This window comes from Stenella coeruleoalba, assembly GCF_951394435.1.
Source record: "Stenella coeruleoalba genome assembly, chromosome: 4".
Classification (NCBI taxonomy): Eukaryota; Metazoa; Chordata; class Mammalia; order Artiodactyla; family Delphinidae; genus Stenella; species Stenella coeruleoalba.
Window position 1 is genome coordinate 5,804,187 of NC_137149.1, and position 20,633 is coordinate 5,824,819.

The 20,633-nt window shown below is 41.1% G+C and overlaps 1 long non-coding RNA gene across 1 annotated transcript; it reads left to right on the forward strand.

Moving 5' to 3' along the window:
* Positions 1–6,912: 6,912 nt before the first annotated feature.
* LOC307185710 lies at positions 6,913–20,255 on the forward strand. The gene is made up of 3 exons (XR_013828154.1): positions 6,913–7,049; positions 16,807–16,961; positions 19,735–20,255. It is a non-coding gene; the product is annotated as an uncharacterized lncRNA (long non-coding RNA).
* The last annotated feature ends 378 nt before the right edge of the window (positions 20,256–20,633 follow it).

Genomic DNA, 20,633 nt, shown 5'->3' on the forward strand with positions numbered 1-20,633 from the left:
TCCTGTTCTCCTTCTTCAGGGTTCTTGGTGAGTTGAAACGTTTATTTTGGAACTGCCAGGAGCTTAATTAATAAACATGAAAAAACAAGTGGAAGCTGGCACGGTGCCCTTTTTTGGCTCAACGACATGGGCATGCTAGGGTAACTGGAATTCTTTGCATTTGGCATCCAGCTGGTTCCAGGGGCAACACTGCCTTTTTTTTGCTACGAGTACTGAAGCTGTTAAATTAAACAGGCTAACGTGGTTACAGCATTTCACCCCCTACTATCCCCACAGCTATAGCAAATCTGCCACCTGTCTATTTCCGTACAAATTCAATTATAGCACCACCAGTTGTTCTTCTTATGCGAGCAATCAACTTTACACAGTTTCAGGCCCCAAAGAGAGGCCAGAGTGGCCTGCCCCTTTGCATCCCGTTTGCTGCCTTTAGCCGCCGGTGGTTTCTTTTGCTAAGCGACTGCGCACCTCTGCACCAGTGAAAAATGCAGGAATAGACTAGACTGCTGTGCAAGGTCACGCCAGTGAAAAAGCAAAAACTGAAAAATCACCAACAACCCTTCTGCCTCCCCGTGTCCAAGCAGTGTGGGAGACTTAAAGGTCAGAGAAGTGAGCGGCCAGCCTGCAGCCAGGGCCACGGAGATGCTCCAGCATTGCTGAAAAACACAGCAGAATGAAGAAGGAATTGCTTTAAAAATTGTTGGTTTTCTTTCTTCTTCATCTTTGTAAAAGATGTGACTGGGTCGGGAAAGGTTGGTAAAATGCCGTAACATCCTGACTAAAGCAACAGCACGATTATGAAGCGAGAACATGCCCTTTATCTGCGCTTCCCAACAATCAGCTGCATTTCTTTTCCCCTGTAAGAGGAATAAGTCCTGGGGGCTTCCCTGGTGGCGCAGTGGTTAAGAATCTGCCTGCCAGTGCAGGGGACACAGGTTGGAGCCCTGTTCCGGGAAGATCCCACGTGCCGCAGAGCAACGAGGCCCATGTGCCACAACTACTGAGCCTGTGCTCTGGAGCCCACGAGCCACAACTACTGAGCCCGTGTGCCACAACTGCTGAAGCCCGTGCTCCTAGAGCCCGTGCTCTGCAACAAGAGAAGCCACTGCAGTGAGAAGCCCGCGCACCGCAATGAAGAGTAGCCCCTGCTCGCCGCAACTAGAGAAAACCCGCGCGCAGCAACGAAGACCCAACGCAGCCAAAAATAAATAAAATAAGTAAATTTATTTTAAAAAAAAAGGAATAAGTCCTTAGTACCAGATTGAAAATGCTGACTTTTATCTTTTTTTAATGCCTACTTCTCTTTGTCATATTTTTTTCTCTTTTCTCAAAGGTCTACCAATTACAAATGATAGTTACTGAATCTTACATGGAATGATTTCCTACGTGATCTCATAACTGTTGGACAGCAGTTGAGTTACTTGCTTCCCATGAATCCCTTTCAAACCATTGACACTGATTTTGTTTGAATAACTAGTATTTACGGTAAATGTGTAAACATAGTTTTAAGAGCAAATTAGACTGAAATGTTCATTGATTACATCACACCTAGGTTTCAGGGTAAAGCAAACCTTCTCCGTAAGTGGGTTCTTAGCAACTACTATTGCGGTGTAGTTATTATTAATAAATTCAGAGAATGAGAGAACATCAAAAAAATAAATAGGGTGTAAGTAGAGGAAAGAACCCAAGATGACTCTGAGCTCCTAGCTAGGGCAGGATGGGGGCGCTGCTCAGGTGCTTCCAACTTGTCACATGTCCCAGTTGATCCCTGAGCAGTAATTACTCAGGTGTGTTGCTGGACTGGCATAGATGTCGATGTCAGCCATTTCCAAAATACTCCCAGGGGATAAAGTGCAGGAGGAAGGGATGAATATCTCCTTCCCTGCCCCCTGCATCTTCAAGGTGCCCCGTGCCAGCCACCATTCGTACACTGCTGGGGTAGAAGAATGTAATAAAGTGGGCTTTGAAGGCAGCATGTCACAGGAAAAAGATACAGTCTCATTAACTTTAATCTTCTTTTACATGGTTACTCAAAAGAGAAACTCTATTAGAAGTTCTAAAGCGCACATAGAGGGCTTCCCTGGTGGTGCAGTGGTTGAGAGTCCACCTGCCGACGCAGGGGACACGGGTTCGTGCCCCGATCCGGGAAGAACCCACATGCCGCGGAGCGGCTGGGCCCGTGAGCCATGGCTGCTGAGCCTGCGCGTCCGGAGCTTGTGCTCCGCAACGGGAGAGGCCACAACAGTGAGAGGCCCGCGTACCGTTTAAAAAAAAAGGGCATGTAGAAATCCTTCCTAGGCAAGTCCGTACCTAGGGCTAACAGAGGGCAGGTGGAAGAGCGCACGAGAGTATAGAACCTGTTTTTTATCTTGATTGGGCTGATGGGACTTTAATGAAGAAAGGCCAATAGTCCGTGGCCCTGAGACCACATCCTCTGCTGTCACATGGGTTCAAGTTCATGGTCTTGAAAACTGTACTTTTCCTGTCTTCAAATGTTCTCATGAGTCCTTTTCTTTTCAGTTCAAAGTAGAAATTAAGATGGGTTGTAAGTGTTTATTCTTCATCCTAGATTTTGGGCAGATGCCTAATTTCCACTGCTTCCTTACCTCCTGAAGAGTTTCAGGCTTTTTGCTTCTGCCAAAACGGAGCAAACATACAGCTTGGTACTTTGAAGTCTTGAGTTAAAGCAGAACTAAATGGACCATGTTTATCTGATCAATTAAGGCATTGCCTACATCCTTAAAACTGATGCTTCTCATTTAAGCAGCATTCTATACAATCCTCAGGAAATTAACAACAGAGATTGAGTTCGGGGAATGGGGGTCATTATACAAAGAAATGCAGGAAGAGTGTGGGAGAATTTGATTAGGCTCCAACATAAGCTTCATACACTGACTGGGCTCCAGTATAAACTAAAGAATGTCTTTGTGGAAGTGACACTGTAGAAAAACATTAATGACAGTTCCCAAAATAGAAGTTTGATTGAAAACTCCTATTATGTAAAGGGATCTACTAGATGTAATAGTCTTTCGCACGGTGGTTGTTTATCATGACAAAACCCTCATCTTTTTCTCAGAGATTAGCGTGTGTTCAATTCAGTTTAACCACAGTTCAGCAGGGCCTGCTCTATAAACAACACCATGCTAAGCAGAGTATTACGTTTAGAAAAATAAAAAGAGCATAAATTAAAACTCTCTTAGAAGTTGACCCTTTTTCTCTTTTGGAAACCAAACCGATCACCGCCAATTAAGTAGAATGATACGAAATGGTAGGTAATCGAACCCTCAGACTGTCCCCTGTCAACATCCTGTCCCATTCTTTTCAGAAATAGTTTGAAATAGTGCTTGTGTGGCTTCCTTTCCAGCTAGTGGGCTCGTGACCCATTCCAGAAAGACAGTTCTGTCTCCCTTTCCTCAGAAACCTGGCTAGATTCCTGAAGTCCCTGGTTTGAGTGAGCTACTTCGTTCCACTGGCACCAACAGATTTAACCTTCAGCTTCGTGAGAATAATGACTGGGGTTTTTCATGTTTGGCAGATCCTATGAAGATTGCCTTCCAAATTCCGTTTCCAGAATTGTGGCTTGGCAAGAAAACGAATGTGCAGTCTTTATGGGTAGGTTTTTTGTTGGATATTAATATTACACTATAGGTCTAGAGGCAACCTGGAATTTTATAAAATAGCTTTCTTCAAGTGCCACGTTTGAAGCCCTCATACTCGCCCACTGTAAAGGGGGGAATTGGTAATGGGGGGGCGGCAAAGATAAGGCTGTTAAACTCTTTGAACTAAGACTTTTCCTTCCCAGCCCCACAGATTTGACCTTCTCTATGATTTATTGATATCTTGTGCATGTCACTCCCACCAGAGCAGAATATGCCTGTTCAGATTTTTAATTAAATTGTAATTACCCTTTAACTTGACTATATTATATTATATTATATTTTGGTATATACCAGAGATGATGATCTGTGAAGACTTTTGTAGTTGCCTGTAGAAGAGAAAAGCTGCTCTAGGGAAAACTTTTAAGACAGTATATTTCTTGACAAAAGAGCTGTGTCAATTTAATGGAAAATTTACTTCTCATCGTTTTATGCGTAAAGCCTTTGTATCGTTAAATGGCAGCCTATGGGACAAATTTGGAAAGCAAGGCAGTTATATTTAGGAGAAATTCACATGTCACTGGTTATATTATCATGGACTCATTGCTTTCTTTCGGACTTAGACGAAGTATCTTGGTTTATCTGACGTGGTTGTAGGTGTTCTTGTGTCTACCTATATCCTTATGGAGACTGGTGAGATGACAATTCTGAAAAGATTGAGAAAGTAAAGAAAGCTTTTATTCTCTTATATTCTTTTTTTTTTTTTTTTAGAATATTTCAAACTGCTGTCACTGTTGGCAAAGTAAAGACTCCTCTTCTCTTATCAACAGATAATTAATACAGTCTGGTCTATTTCATGTTTGGAAAAATGTAGGTCTTGGACTTAAAGTTCCTGGTTTGACAAGGGCTATGGGAGAAAAAAAAAGAAGCAAAATGGGAAATCAGTAAGACAGTGAGACAGAATCATGAAAGGGGCTACTCAAAATCTTAGCCTATTTAACCCTTTTGCAGATAGCTTCCAAATACTTCCAATACAGTAAGCTCAGTTATAGCTACTGGGTTTGTCCTTGCAAACCAGCCCTGAGCTACGTTTAACTTGAGAGTTAATTTGCCGTCTCGATGATGACAGGCAAATTGTCAACATTTTGTATGTCTTGTATGCATCTCTGGTTGGAACGCTTTGACTGCTCCGAATAGTGCAATGGACCAAAAATTGTGATTAATTAAGTAACTCAAGGACTTGGATCTTCAGTTGTCTGTTTACTGGAGATTAAAAAAAATATAATCCCGAGAACAGTATGATTTAAACCCCTTATAAGTCCCTTTCGCTCCTGAGAAACGGTATGGTTGATCCCATGTTCATACAAACTCCTCTGTCTCTTACCTCTGTTAAAAATTTCAAGCACTGCGTCTAAACTTCGTGGGTTTCCTCTGACCCATGACAAGTATGAGGATCTTTAATCCTGCCGTTGCATGAAAAGGAATTTTGACCCTCGTTCAGTCACTCTCTGGAGAATTGATGACAAAAGCGTAGTATGACTCTCTTTAGTTCAGAGTTGGAGTCTGTGGAAGGGAACTTTTGGTGGGTGATCTCTTAAGAACTCGGCATGAACTCCTGCTCAGCGCTGCTTCTCCCAGCCATCGGCCAGAACCACGGGGAGAGTGAGGTTGGCATAGATGCTTTCAGAACAAATTACATCACGTTTCTGAGTTGCCTGACTTCATTTCATGTTAAATTATATTTTAAGGCTTGTTGAACTTCTGAGCTCACTTTCCACATGTGTTTGAGAAGACGCTGACAAACGTCCTCCTCTATGTAAATTTGGTGTAACTGGCTCCACTTTCAGAATGTCTTATTTCTGTTGATTGTCTTGGCCTCTGTCAACCTTGAAGCAAGTTCAGTACGACCTTACATTCCAACTACTGTCCTTCTTTTCCCTCTCACTCTATAAGTCATTGGAAGGTGCAGATTTTATCAAAATAGAGAGACATCATACAGCTTTCAAATTTCATTCCAAAAAATCGTGCTTAGACATCTCTTCTCAAATACTCTCCTCTATCTCTCAAAACGTTCCTCACCGAAGCCAATTTGTGTGTGAGAGGAGCTGTCGTAGTAAAAATAATAAACTTTATTTTTCCAAGTGAAAATAAATGTTATTGATCATATTATGCTCATTTATTGTTTTATTTGGCTTGAATGGACAATTCCTCCTGTTCTCCAGCTACTGTCAGGAGGAGTGCCTTACCATGGATGAATCAATCTGGAATTAACATCATTGTATTTGATAACGTTCCGTAAAATAAGTCATTTCATTTGGTTACTTGTGGACACGTTGTGCAAATGATTAATCCTAGCAGCTGCTCCAATATGCTTGTTCAAACAGTGTTTTATGTAATTTCATTCATGAGAATTTTCTATGGTCATTTTAAGCAACTGTTAAACCTTTTGAAAACGTTCCGAGTGAAACCATTTCAGCCAACGCTTCTTAAACCATCTGTGATAAAGAACTGTTTTGTTGTTGTTCTTATTGTTTATTTGTTTAATTTTCATGCAGTCACATTCCCGTACTTTTGTAGAATGCACTGACCGTGTGCTTGGATGGCATGACAATATCAGATTGTGATATAAGTCTCTTAGTGTTTATTACCAGTTTCTGGACTTATATCACTGTGGACTGAGAGCAATAGCAGACGGCCATGCATCCACGGGGCAATTTGAATGGCACTGATAGAGGCTATTGTCTGTGGTGCAGAACTTTGGGGTTTGATCAATAGGTTGTTCTTGTATTATAGCAAAATTGTAATATGTATTCAGGAAAGGCTCATTTTTCCCTAAAGGAAAACTTTTAGCGCTGCTTTCTAGAAGTAGGATATTCATCTATCGAGGATGGAATTACGGATTTGTAAAAAATTGTCAACACTGCCATTTACTAATTAGGCTGCCGTTTGATATACAACAGAATACTGGGCTTATAATCCAGTGCCTTGCCAGAGAATATAACCTTGGAATCCAACTCCTCTTAAAAGTTTATATGGAAGAAAGGATTATATCCTCTAGATCTCTTTTCGATATTCTAGGCTGTGGTTTAAGTTTTATTTGCGTATTTGGTTTTAACTTGGATTGAGTCGAAGCAGTGACCATCTGAGTTTGTGAATCACGGCGCCTTGACTTCTGGTAGAATCATTTAACTGAGGTAATTATAAATCATGCCCTTGGCTTTTATTTAGAGATGACCTAAAAAAATACCAAACTCAAATATTCCATTCTCCACAGGTATTTTGGGGGACATTTTCCATTTAGTACTTCATATTTGAAAATTCATGTGAATAATCAAGTTTATTTCATTTTTATAGAGAAGTCCCTCTTTGCAAGTTATTTTTTTGAACGCAGTGAACCTCACCTATGAACAAGAATGAATGGTTGATCTGGTCCGGGCTCAGATGTTACTGGAGCAAGTAAGTATGAAGTGCATGGCATTAAGTTCTGCTAATTCAATGATGAGTAATCAGGCTTTCTTTTTTTTTTCTCAAAGAGTAAAGAGTGAGTGGGGGAGACAGGCATATAGCCAAATAAGAAAACAAATACATGGAAACATATGACTACGATAAGTACTCTAAAATGAAGGTACATTGATATAGACATGTACTTAATTGTTGGATTTATTCGGCCAAAAGGGATGCAAACATGTTCCTCTCCTCCGTTCCCTTGTTCTTTGCTACTAGGTAATGATTACAGTTTGATTTAATACATAGGCATGCAAATCATCTCTATGATATTAGCACCCCATGTGGTGTCCTGAGGGTCTATGAAGAGAGACAGTCATTTTACACAATGTTTCTGCAGGGAGACGGTTGGTACACTGGTGGATTAAGCAGACTTGGCTAATGTGGGTGGTTTTCACCCAACATGGCTGTGGTGTCGCTGTGGAGAGTAATCTGGAGGCTGGTGGTGGAGAGCCTAGGTGGTAACTTCAAACAGAATGATGGGACCAAGCTTGGAGAGTCCCGCCTTAGGGGTCAAGGCCAGCACTTCTATAGACCATGACTGCAGGGCCATCTCCTAGAGCCTAGAGGTCCATATGGACATGGAAAAGCTCTAGCTAGAGTCAGGAAGACGGCATCACAAAATAAGCTTGTCTTCAACTGTCACTGCCAACCACAAGGGGGTCCGGATAAATGCTGACAGCTTTCTTTTGCGGGGAGACGTTGGGTTTTGGATGATGAGTCCTGAACCTTGGTAGGCGGCATCAGATTAATTGCCAGTGATTTCACTTGTGTTTATCTTCTTGAGAATCTTGTTAACCTTTTACATTTTATCCTGTTTCTTAGCCTTGGCCGCGGGAATGGTAAAGTCAGGTCCCGCAGGAGCAATGCTATCAAAGGTGGGAAGGAAGTTTGATGCTGACACCAGGGTGGTGAAGGTTATCCAATATCTGGGAAATTAAATGCTGAAGAAAGGCCAGATCAGGGCAGAGCCATCTGGCCAAGACAGTTGCTTCTCTCTGGGCCTCCAATAGCTCAGGTTTGGGAAGAGTCAAGGGGAACAGCAGAGAGATATAAAGACACTCTGGGAGTTCCTCAAGGTTTATTTATAGAAGAGCAAATAGCAGCACCACTAACCTCTAATGGGAATAAAGATCATAACTTTAAAGAAACTTTCATTCCCGACTGGTTAAAATTAAAATATATGTTATAATGGTTGATGAAAAAGTCTTAGAGGGACTAAAAGTGGGCTAGTAAGTAATCTCCGGTGACCCCAGATTTGTTAAAGAATCGCCAGGAAGCACAAAGGTTTTATCCAGATTGAATCCTTGTAGATTCCGTTTATCACTATGGATTTGCCTTTCTATATCTTTTACCAGGAAGAGCAGAAAGTCTTCTTTCATGTTCAGCAATTAGCTACAAAGGTTCCATTGCTTTCCTTTAAAATGTAACCTTTTGAACCGCAAGCTGTGACGGCAACGAAGGCTTATAAAACACGTATGTCAGGAAATTGTATTTGTTTGCTTACATTTATAGACTGTATTTGCCATTGGTGATTGAATTTTCTCACTAACCTTGTGATAAGGAACCCATGGGCTATGACCTCATGGTCTTGCCTTTACTTAATCTACCAATATAAAAACTGTGTAAAATTTCTTATTAGTCAGAGGATACCTTGGACCTTGGGTCTGTTTCTCTTTTCTCCTTCTGATCATGTAGGAAAGTAAATATAATGGCCTATAGCAGAGGTTGCTACTCTCCCACAATATCCACTCCTCTTTCTTTCCTTAGTAACAAAATTCCAAGTTTATTCAATGCAGCAATGAGCCTAGCTAGTTAGGAATCATTTGTGTTTTCTAAATATCATTAAGGAGTAGGGACTCTCGTGTACTAGCTTGTCTCTTGACGTACAGACGACTTGCATGGTTTAGTTAACCTTTGGAAATATTTAAAGAGTCACACTCATTTCAGTGGATGAAATATTTTTCAAGCCTCACAGTGCCTGGTAAAAGGCCTCAATTTGCCCTGACTTCTGAATCTGTGGAGCTGAACTAAGCCGCAAAGGAAAATTGTGAAAGAAAGAATATTGGACTTTAATATTTTACTCCTTTAATTTATAAGGAGACAGGGCTTTTATTTGGCATTTTCATTTCTGTGTGGTAAGATAATCATGGAATAGTGTTCATTATGTTCACATTTAGGAGAATGTTCCATTCTTATATTTGGAATGTGATGGCCAGTCGTGTGCCTGAGACACGTTAGTTTGGCCTGTTGGGTATCCGTCCCACTCCTTCACTAATAGAACACTCCTGTTCTGCTTTACTGAGCCAGCCTTCTCCAGTTCTCAGGCCGCGTGGTTGGGAATGGTTGATCTTCTCTCTGACTGTGGGGCTGGGGCCGTCCTAAGTCCTGGCCAATCACAGTCACAGGATTCTTGTTTCAGGGACAGGCATGTGACATAAGCCTTCAGCTCATCTGTCTTTCAGGATGAGTAGGTGGAAGGATGTACACACTGAGATGCTATTGATTCTCTTTTCCATGATGTAGAAGGAGTCTGCCTGGGAATTAAGCCCATTCAAAGGTAGAAGGACTGAAAGATGAAGGTCAGCCAAGTCCTGATGTTACACAGCACGTGTCTGAAGTTGTGCCCCATCTGGCTTTTTCAGTTACGTGAAACAATACGTTCCTTTCTTCAGCTTCGTTTGGGATGGTGTTCCGTTCCCTGGAATAGAAAGAATTCTGACTAACGCATGGTGTTCACTGTCTAACTCTTTCTTGTGAACTCTGGTGGGCCGGGTAGCTGGGCACAATTTGAGATTAGAAGAATTGCGAGAGAATTTCATCTAGTAGTAAGTGTGTTTTGGAGTTAACGTTTGGTGGCCGTTCTGACCTACTTTGGAGACTCCGTGGGCAAAATCTTAGTCTCCCACTCCACTAGGCCTTGGAGACTACAAAAAGAGCTCTTCTCCTAAAAGAGATGCCATTTTCATGGTTGAAACTTGACTTCATTGTTGGATATAGATTAAAACAGAAGAAAAATGAGAGGGTGTGAGAGAGAGGTGGGCTCTTCTCAGGCCACGGTTACCTCTGCCAGTACCATTTTCAGAGCCTCCAAGGGAGGAAGAGACACTAGTTTGATTGGTCAGCCTACAGAGCCGGCAGCTGGGCCACGCCGATGTGTGGATGGAGTGACTGCGCGGTGAGACGCTGTGCATGTCCAGGGGCGGCTCCTTATCTCTCTTCCATTCCTGGATCCGTGCAGCTGGTGCGTCTGTTTGTGTGAAGGCTCTTCCTGGGACATGACACCTTCTTCTGCTGTGGTTCTCCCTCTTTTCCTTCTCGGTCTTGCGTGGATAGACTGTTCTTAAGACTCTAGCTTTATGGACGAGGTGCCTCTCCTTGGAGCACTTAGATCACATACTCCAGCTCGGACTTCACCAGAGTTCTGAAATTAAGAGTCAGAAGTTTGCACAACATTGCCTACAGAGGTACTTTGATTCACATTCTACTATTGCTGTTTATGCGAACAAGAAACGGTATATTTATACGATAAAAACGAGGTAAATAAATGTATTTTCTTTTTAGATTATCTGTCAGGAAGTTCAAAGCCAAACGTGTGTCTTAACTTTTGTGTATGTGAGGAACCCTTGGGTTTTGTTAATCTGTGTTCGTAAGACTGCACACAGGTGTCGGTGGGCTGCATTCTCATCTGGAAGCTTGAGTGGAGGGAGTCCACTTCTGTGCTCACCCAGGTGGCACAATTCATTTCCATGTAGCTGTATGACTGGGGCCCGGGCGTTTTGCTGACTGCCAGCCAGAGGCTGTCCTTAGCACCTAGAGGTTACCGGCAGTTCTCTGCCACGTGGCCTTCTCCATAGGTAGTTCAAACTATGGCCATTTGCCTTTCTGAGGGCAGCAAGGCAGTCTCTCATACCAGCCTGCTAAGAAGGAATCTTATATAAGAATGTAATCACAGCAGTGACATCTCATTACTTTTGCTATGTAATGAAACCCAGACAAGGGCTGCATATCCTATTAACCTTGCCATGTTCAGTGGTCTAGAAGAGAGTCACCGGTTCTATCCACACTCAAAAGGAGGGGATTATGCAGAGTGAAACATGAAGAGGTGGAGATTACGGGGGTCATCTCAGAATTCTGCCTACTGTAACCCATGTTTCCCAAAGCGCATTTCATTGAAGGTTACTTCCAGAGGTTGTAAGTGTGTATTCCTCAAGAATCTTTTTCAAGTAACAGAATGCAAGTGACAGGAGACTGATTCAAACCGTCTGAAGAAAATAAACAAAAAAGTGATGATGTTTGCTCATAGAACAGAAAATTTGAGCTTTAGGCAGATGGGGCAACAGCGCAGTTAGGACTGAGAAGGACTCAGCTTCAGTAAAGCCTTGATACAGTAAATAAAAGAGCATATCAGAAACGGGAAGTTATGAACCTTGAACAGCACTCAGGGAGAGCTCTGCCGGAGGAATCAGCCATGACACAGGACATGCTGGAGTTGGGATCAAGGGCGCTCCACTTGTGTTCCCTGTGACCGAGATTAAATCCGAAAAGCCCGCGCTGTGCGTAAAATGAGGAGGGAAGAAAACACAGGCTGACGTCCTGCCACCTGTCATACTCTACTGTGCCACACAATGTTGTCTCTCACACCTTTCTGCATTTGTAAATATCATTACTTTTTCTCCTACGATAACCTTTGTTCCTCTCATCCTTGTCTACTACGCACCTGAAAAACAATCACGTTTCCATGATTCAGCTCAGTAGCTCTAAGAGGTCTTCTCTCACCCCTGCTTGTCATTTGGGTAGATTTGGGTGCCACACCCCGTGTGCCCATAATTTGGGAGATACTTTTACTAAACTCAGCCAATTCCCCATTCCCGACCCCTTTTTCCTTCGTACCTCGAGCCAATCGTGGCCGCTGGACATGGTTCTTGCCAATGAGACATAAATGAAGTCTTGATGTGGGAAAAGCTTTTGTTTTCTTGACACAGGAGTCCTACCTTTTCTCACCCTATTCTCCTCGATTAGAAAACACAGGCTTGATGGCTGGAGCTATATAGCTGTCTTATGACCGCTGTGAAAAGGGCATGCGACTCAGAAAGATCTGATATTCTTAAGCGGATGAATCAGCCTAGCGACCAGCTCCCACTTTACTTCTTATATGTCAAGCAAAACAAAATAAAAACTAACCTTTAATTGTTTAATTTCTAGATGATAGCACTGATTTAGAACAGGCAGTTACTTATGTGGCACCATGAACGAACTCCTTCATATTGTAAAGTTTGTCTTGTTTTTTTCTGTCTTATTCATATTAGCATCCGTATTCTTAGAAGAGTACCTAGCACATAGTAAACATTCAGCAAATATTGGTTAAATGTTTTATCTTCCAAATTTGAATAGCTTATGTGGAGAGAATAATGTATTCTTAATAATCAGCATGAAAAGTTGCTAGTGGCTTGATTTATCTAGGTTTTTAGTTATTGATTGATTTTATTTAGCATGTTATCAGTAGCTTAGAAATACAGGAAAGGCAGATGAATAAAATCTATAGGGGTGTAAAACTGCAGCTGTAGATAAACGATTGGATGATAAAAGCAGGATTCAGAATGACATAGTAAAAAAATTGGGAAGAGTCTCTTATGCTAGATGTGGTAAAATCAATAGGAATAAATGAAGTTAGCACTTAGCAAAAAAAAAAAAGTACAATTTTGAATTCAGAGTAGATCAGAAGCAAAACCTAACAAACCCAAACCTGTTTGCAGAACACTAGACGCTTCTAAGTTAACATCAGATGAAAAAGCGTTGACAGAATGAAGAATATTTAACTTGGGGAAGATGAGGAAAGGGTAGGGAGAAAGAGTGTTTATAACATGTGACATATTTGAAGCACTTTCTTGGAGGAGATAAGTTTGATTTGTTTGATATACTTTTAAGGTACTAAGAGAAAAATTTGCAACCAAGTGTAGAAGCTTCAGGTTGAGAAATTGGAGCTCAAGGTGAGGAAGATGTTAGCAATACAAAATTTCCCCAAGTGGATTTTCCTGACTTGTGAGGCCCAGAGCTGTGCTGACTGGCAATGAGTTGTCATGTAACTGTCTGTTAAGGAGAATGACAAAGTTTCCTTCTTTGGTTAGGAACTTGATTAATTTGCCTGTTAAGAGGCTTTCATTTTTTTTTTTTTTTAATTATTTTTGGCTGTGTTGGGTCTTCGTTGCTGTGCATGGGTTTCCTCTAGTTGTGGCGAGCGGGGGCTACTCTTCGTTGCGGTGCGTGGGCTTCTCATTGCGGTGGCTTCTCTTGTTGTGGAGCATGGGCTCTAGGTGCCCGGGCTTCAGGAGTTGTGGCTCGCGGGCTTAGTTGCTCTGCGGCATGTGGGATCTTCCCAGACCAGGGCTCGAACCCATGTCCCCTGCATTGGCAGGCGGATTCTTAATCACTGTGCCACCAGGGAAGCCCAAGAGGTTTTCATTTATAGGTTAAAGCAAGTTGACAGATTCTTTTCATTTGTTGCACAGCATGGTATTTTGGGGTAGCTTCTGAAATAAAGTGACAAGTTGGTGGTAGTTATGGGGTGAGGACTTGCTAACCACACTCTGTGTTCAACTTGGTTTTTATAATAAGAGGGTTCCCTATGCTGCCCCTCACTTATCTCAGGACGAAAGTGTATCTGATGCTGTCTGTTGGTGTTGGATGAGGGAGGCTCTGTGGTACTTGCCTATTTCAGGTACTGTGTTGCCAGCTACTTATACACCAACACAAGCATGTTCATATTCTGGGAATCATTGAATCACAGGTCACAGTCTATTTACCTGCATGATTATTGCATATGTTTAATTTGGCTTGTACAGTTTTGGACTTTTTTGAATTTTAATGCTTTTGAAGGGGTCATCAGTGGTGGACAAAATGAAGTTTGCCACAGGTTTTCCAGACCCTGTTGTATTTCATCCTCTCCAAAAATCATTGGCTTTTGCAATCCCTGGAAGCTGTTCTGACTTCAGGGATACATCTGAATTTTGCAGAATAGGGATGAGTTATTGATCTGATGACTCATACATTAGTATTTCTGGCCCTCACTGCCTGGTCCTAAGGCATATTAGCCACAGTTCTAGCGCTCAGAGGCCACCTGTGGCTCGTAGCCGCTGTCGTGCACAGTGCTGGCCATGTGAATGACACAGAAGCTTCCATGTGTTTGCCACGTGAACAAACCCTCTTCCATAACTCTACCTCTTCTCTCTTTCCTCAGTATCTCTCTCTTTTTTAAAAATAATCTTTAAATCTCCTATGGTCCTGTGGACTTCTCTTTCCAAAATAATTTACCCCATTTTTAGAAACCATTGAGTCCCGAGTCCACTTTTGTGTCATGTAAATTATGGAAGAGTAATTTAGTCGGTCTGTTCACTGCTAAATCCCCCAAGCCTAAAACAGTTATGAATACGTAGGCAGGAATTAAGAAAAATTGGTCAAGTGAATGCATAGATAAATGAATGAATTCACGCTCCAGGATAAGCCATGAATTGAAAATGTTTCCAGCTATGCCAGATTTCTGCACCTGTTTGGGGAGTAAAGTGGTCTCCTGGGTGAATGAGGAGGGACAGCCAGCTAATCCCACATGGGGAGACCCCTCCCCTTACCAGGCACATTTTTTAAAAAGTAATATCCCGCACTGTGGAGATGAGTGTTCTCAGTGAAATAATCCTGTTCCCTCTGTTAACATCATTTTGATCTCATTATCAAGAGATATTGACTCTTTTCCTGATGGAGGCTGTATTACAAATCCTCTAATTAATTTGAAAATAAAGGGTCCAGGTCTGCTAGTATTGCTCCTGTCTTGGTATAGTGCTATTAAAAAGGTTAAGCTTATCACATATATTTTAAATGTATATATCTTGAGAGCTGTAACCACCTTTTTCCTCTACCAGCTTAGCCAAGAGCCTTAAACGTAGTAGGCTACCAATAGACATCTATCGCCGGATCAGTCAGCAGAGCGAGGCATCATCCAAGTCACATAGAGTACCTCAGTCAGCAAACTAAAGCCCTTATGGAGTTCACATGTAGGTAGAAGGATGGGAGGGAAGAAAAATAATAAGCCTCAGTCACAGTCAATGAAAAAATATATATTCAGTAGAAGATGATCAATGTGATAGAAATAACTGGTAGAGTAGGAAAGAGAATCAAGAGAGGGGAAGAGATGGGTTGTAATTTTAAGTAGGCAATAAATTCAAACATTTTAATGCAGACCACTGTGCTTTGATCTCATACAATATAGTATGATTTTTAAAAGAGAAACAGTAACATTATTTACATGTGTGAAATTCATCTGAGTTTACTTTAACCTGAAATTTTATTTGTATAATATTACTTGGCAGTCCTTTAACTTGGATGTGACTGAACTGCTATAAACTGAGAGGTAATGATAGAGGGCTTTGCAACCACCTGGGAAGAGTATAGTAAAGGAAAATATTATACACCTTACTCAATAATCTTGAGTTGGAAAAGGATAGAAAAATCACGCCAACAAATTTTGAGGAGTTTAATAGTTACTGCAAATGCCAGTTGTGAGAAACCACTAATAACAATGAACTGAAAAGGGTAGAACTACAAAATGAAATTCTACTTGAAAAAGACACATAACATATAGAATCAAAATTATAGAGATTTAGAAAATACTAATGAGGAAATAGAAGATGTAACAATTCAGAAATTACATATATTAAATGGATTTTTCAGATTATATGTTAAAAGTAAACCATATGAGCAGGGAGTTGCCCAGATATATCCTCATTCATAACTAGATAAAAATGAACTCCTTATCCATTGTATTTTAGATCAGTCATTAAATTGAGAACAACAGATAGTTAGAAGAAGTAGCATGGCAGAAGAAATTATAGTGATTGTCAATCAAGAGGTCTGACTTTGATCTCATCTCTGACAAGTGACCTCTCACATTTGTGGCTGTAAATGAAATGGTTAGGCCAAATGCCCAGTAAGAGCACTTCTAACTCTAGAATTCCATGAGTCCAAAGATCCTTCTGGAATCTTTCAATTAATAGAAATAATTACCTGGGCTTAGATAACTGGTTGATGCTACTTAAAATCATGCAATCCCCATCACAAACCCAAGGAACATTATTAGCACAAATGTTCCTTTTAGTTGGCCCCTTCTGGCAATCTGAAGTTTTTCTTTCATTTCTCATACCAATCTATTCTATCAGTATGTTGGAAACAATAATGGTAGAGGATTAAATGGGCATAAAGTTATACAGTTGGTCCTGATGCAAAACATGGAAAAATCTTTTTTCTTAAATCAAATAGGTAGCAGAGAAACACCAATACCTTTAGTCACAATATCTTCAATACCGGGGATATGACAATAAATTAGTGGGATACCAAAAATAAAAGCCACGGATATAAAGACTTTAAATATTTGGGGATCATCATTACATTATCTTACCTTCAAGACTGAATCCCAGGAGAGCTCCACTTTCACGACACCAGCATGAAGAGTTCCATAGGTGAATACCTAGAGAAACAAGCAAAGCTAGTGCAGACTATAAAAAATAATCCAACCATTTAAAGTTTCTGGAAATAGTCCTAAGGACACACAGCAAAGCAGTGGAGAAAGAGACATTTAGTCAATAAAATCTACTAAAATGCAGTAAGATAACGAGCCTCAATCCACTTCCTCTTTCTCCCCCCCACCCCCTTTCTGGCTTAGATCCACAGAAGCTTCACCCTAGGTAGGCGTGGCCAAGAAGATGTGGCTTCCTGTCTTCTCGGTTTCCAGTCAAAGCTTACTTTATCCCATTGAGACAGAAAGTTACCAGCATTGCTCATTTCCTCCAACTTCAAGTCGAAGAGGCTATATTGCTGGTGAGTATGGGTGAGAGGTTAAGGGCTACCTTCCTGCAACCTGCTTCTGTCCACAGGATGAAGACTCCATGCAGGGCAGGTTGAGACTACTTGCACCAAGATTGCCCTCACTCCAGCTCACTTTAGGACAGAGGTCCCATGACGGGAGAGAGGCAAGTTGAGAAGAGGCTGCTGCCATGCCCAGTGCCCAGAACAGTGTTGCAGAGAGTTTGTCCAGGGGGAGAGGCAGTCTATAGGAGAAGAAAGTTCTGCAGCTCCTCCCAAAGGAACTGATTTCGTCTGGAACAGTGTGTGGAGAAATTCAGGGCTAAGGGGGTCCTTGCAAACAATAGTCCCTCTTACACATTGTTGACTGGAGGATTTTTGCAGAAACTAACACCTGTGGCCCTAATACATCTCTGGTCAAAAATGTGTTAATTAAGAACAACGCTCAAAACCACAGGTGAGCTAGTTCAACAGAGAATTAGGAAAAGAGATACCTAAGAACCCTTGTAGGATCAGAAAAAAACTTAAAGACTTGCCTCAAAAATATATCTGCAAAGGAGCCCAGATTTCATTGGATTAGACTTCTGAGCAATATGTTCTGTCTTGAGGACATTGTCAACAAAAATAGAGTAGTCAACTGGTAATTAGAAAAGCCCAATGGGTAGGGGCTAACGCCAAATGAAGCCGACCGTTTACCAGAGAGATCATGGAAAGAGACAAAAGAGAGCCCTGTTAAAACTGCTGTTATCTCAGGGTGACTAGGCCCTATCCGAGGCTGCACCCAAGGAGGTATAAAGAAGGTAGAAATAGATTTCATTGAAAGAGCTAGACCAAGTCACCAAAATACAAACAAGCAAACAACAAAAACAGATCTTTGGGGGATCCAGAGTGGCTACAATATATTACCTAAAATGTCCAGTTTTTAATAAAAAATAATGAGACCAGGGCTTCCCTGGTGGGGCAGTGGTTGAGAGTCTGCCTGCCGATGCAGGGGACACGGGTTCGTGCCCCGGTCCGGGAAGATCCCACATGCCGCGGAGCGGCTGCGCCCGTGAGCCATGGCCGCTGAGCCTGCGCGTCCGGAGACTGTGCTCTGCAACGGGAGAGGCCACAGCAGTGAGAGGCCTGCGTACCACAAAAAAAAAAAAAAAAAAAAATTATGAGACCAGCAATGAAACAGGAAAGTGTGACCCACATATAAGAAAATAAGAAAGAAAATCAGGAAACAGGAACTGCCTGTGAGAGGAATTGATGTCAGATTTCACAAAGGCTTCAAAATAGCCATGATAAATATGTCATAAAAATAAAGGAAATTATGCTTGAAGAAGTAAAGGAAGGTTTGAAGACAGTGTCTCATCAAATAGACAATATTATTAAAATGATAGGAATTCTAAAAAGAGAACCAAACAGAAATTCTGGAGTTGAAAAACATATACATAAAATGAGAAATTCAGTAGAAAAGCTTAGCAGTAGACTTAAGCCAGCCAAAGAAAGCACCTTAACATCATTACAGATAGATAGGGATTACGCATTCCAAAGGAAAGAGAGGAAAAAGGATGAAGAAAAATAAACAGAACATACTTTAGAAGAAATGGACAAATTTCTAGAAAGACACAAACCACCAACATTCTGCAACCTCACAGTAAGTAAATAGACTGAATTAGTAACTTTCATTTATTTGCGGGAATATCCTCTTTCTTATATTCATTATGGAATGATGGAGCTTACATTTCCATCAGACAAGTAAACTTGTTTACCTCCTAGTCTGTCCCCCACTGTCACTTCTACTTCCTTCTAGTAAGAGATGAAAGAGAAAAAAAAAAAATCGAATGGATCTTTTATTAACAGTTGATTGGAAGAAGAAATTTGTAAAGAGTGTTCATGATGGTACTACTTCTGCTTTGGTATTTACCCCTGCTTAGTTATTTTCTTTTGCCTTCATTTCTTCATAGTTCATACTTGTTGCAAGACACAGCCCGAGTGCCTTAACTGGTGAATTCTCCTAAATATTTAAGAAAAATATAACATTAATATTATACACATTCTTTCAGAGAACAGAAAAAAATTATTAAACAGTTCTCAACAGGAATTATGGAGTCAGTATAACCTTGATACCAAAACTAACAATAAAAATTTGTGAAAGAAAAATCGTAAATAAACAACTATGAAAAAAACTTCTAAACAAAATCTAACAGAATCTACAACTATATAAAATGTATACTACACCATGACCAGGGTAGGTTCATTTGAGATTTAGTATTTGAAAATCAATTAAGTCACACATTCACAGAATTTAAAAAAAAAGATCATATAATCTTCATAACAGGTCCTGAAAAAAAAATTTGGCAAATCAAACAATTATTTATGATAAAAAGAATTGGGAAACTAAAAATAGAATAAATTTCCTTATTCTGATATTACATTTCTAAAAATGAAAATCTTATGGCATGCTTCATATTAATGGTGAAATATTGAAATCTTTTTCTCTCATATAAGGAACGGAAAACAAGAACGCCCTCTATTACGTTTATTCATTATTGTGCTTGAGGTACTGGCCAGCACTCTAAAGCAAAAGTATACAAACACATACATACGTGAACTGTTTAATATTGAAAAATGGAAAACAAGTTGCCATTTACTCATGGGTAATTTTATTATATATAGACATCCAAAAGAGTCTACAAATAAATTATTAGAACAAGTAAACGAATGTAGCACAACTGATGGATAGAACTTTACATTTTTAAATTGTATTTTATGTAACAACAAAGAATTTTAAATTTTACAGAAATTACTAAAAGAATGAAGATATATTTTCCACTTTCAAAATGAGCAGAAGAGAAAGAAAACAATCTAAGGAATCTTTGGAGACTACCAAAGACTGATGTCAAGAAAAGGGTTCGGTAACTTAGGAGGTGGGACAGGGTTGTTTGTACCTCTGCTCTCAGCTCCACTTCTCATCTTCCGTGCTCCGCTCTGTATCACAGAGGGCTGGATGCCCGAAAGGTACCTTCCTGAGACTTCCTTGCCTGCTGGTTTCTGTTAGACTCCGACACCGTGGCAGGTGAGTAGAAGTTGGGAGGAAGGAAACTAGGCAAAAACTCACACCTTTTTTAGGTGGGGAGGGCAGAGCGTTTAGCATAGGCTTCAGCTGCCGTTGCAGAGGGTGACAGTGAGCCCCTGGGCTCTTCCTCAGGCAGCCTGCTTCCAGCAGCTTGTACAGGTTTCCGGGGGCATCGCAAAGCAGCACTAGCTGCAGGGGCTTTAGCGGCCCTGGCTAACGTGCCCTGACTCCGTCTGTTTCGGTGACAGATGCAAGGAACTCTGGGCCCCAGGATTCCCACCCTAGCAACAGGAGAATGGGCCATGGTTTCCGCGAGGCAGCTTCCTCACTGCTTCCAGATAGTAGAGGCCACAGTGGGGCCCAGCAGCTCCACAGGGCAGTGACTGTCTTACTGAGGACACCCTTTCCCTTCTGCTTGGGTAGCCTAAGATGGCACTGGCTTACTGCAGATACTAATCACTTGGGAACCTTTTCGTTTCCCTTTTAAACCTTTTGTCACTTATTCCCTGTATTAAATTTCCTCCAGTTGAAATACCAGTCGAAGTTTCTATTTTCCTGACTGGACAGTGATACTGAATACACGATGACACTACAGTACTGCAGAAATCAAGCCAGTTTTTCCT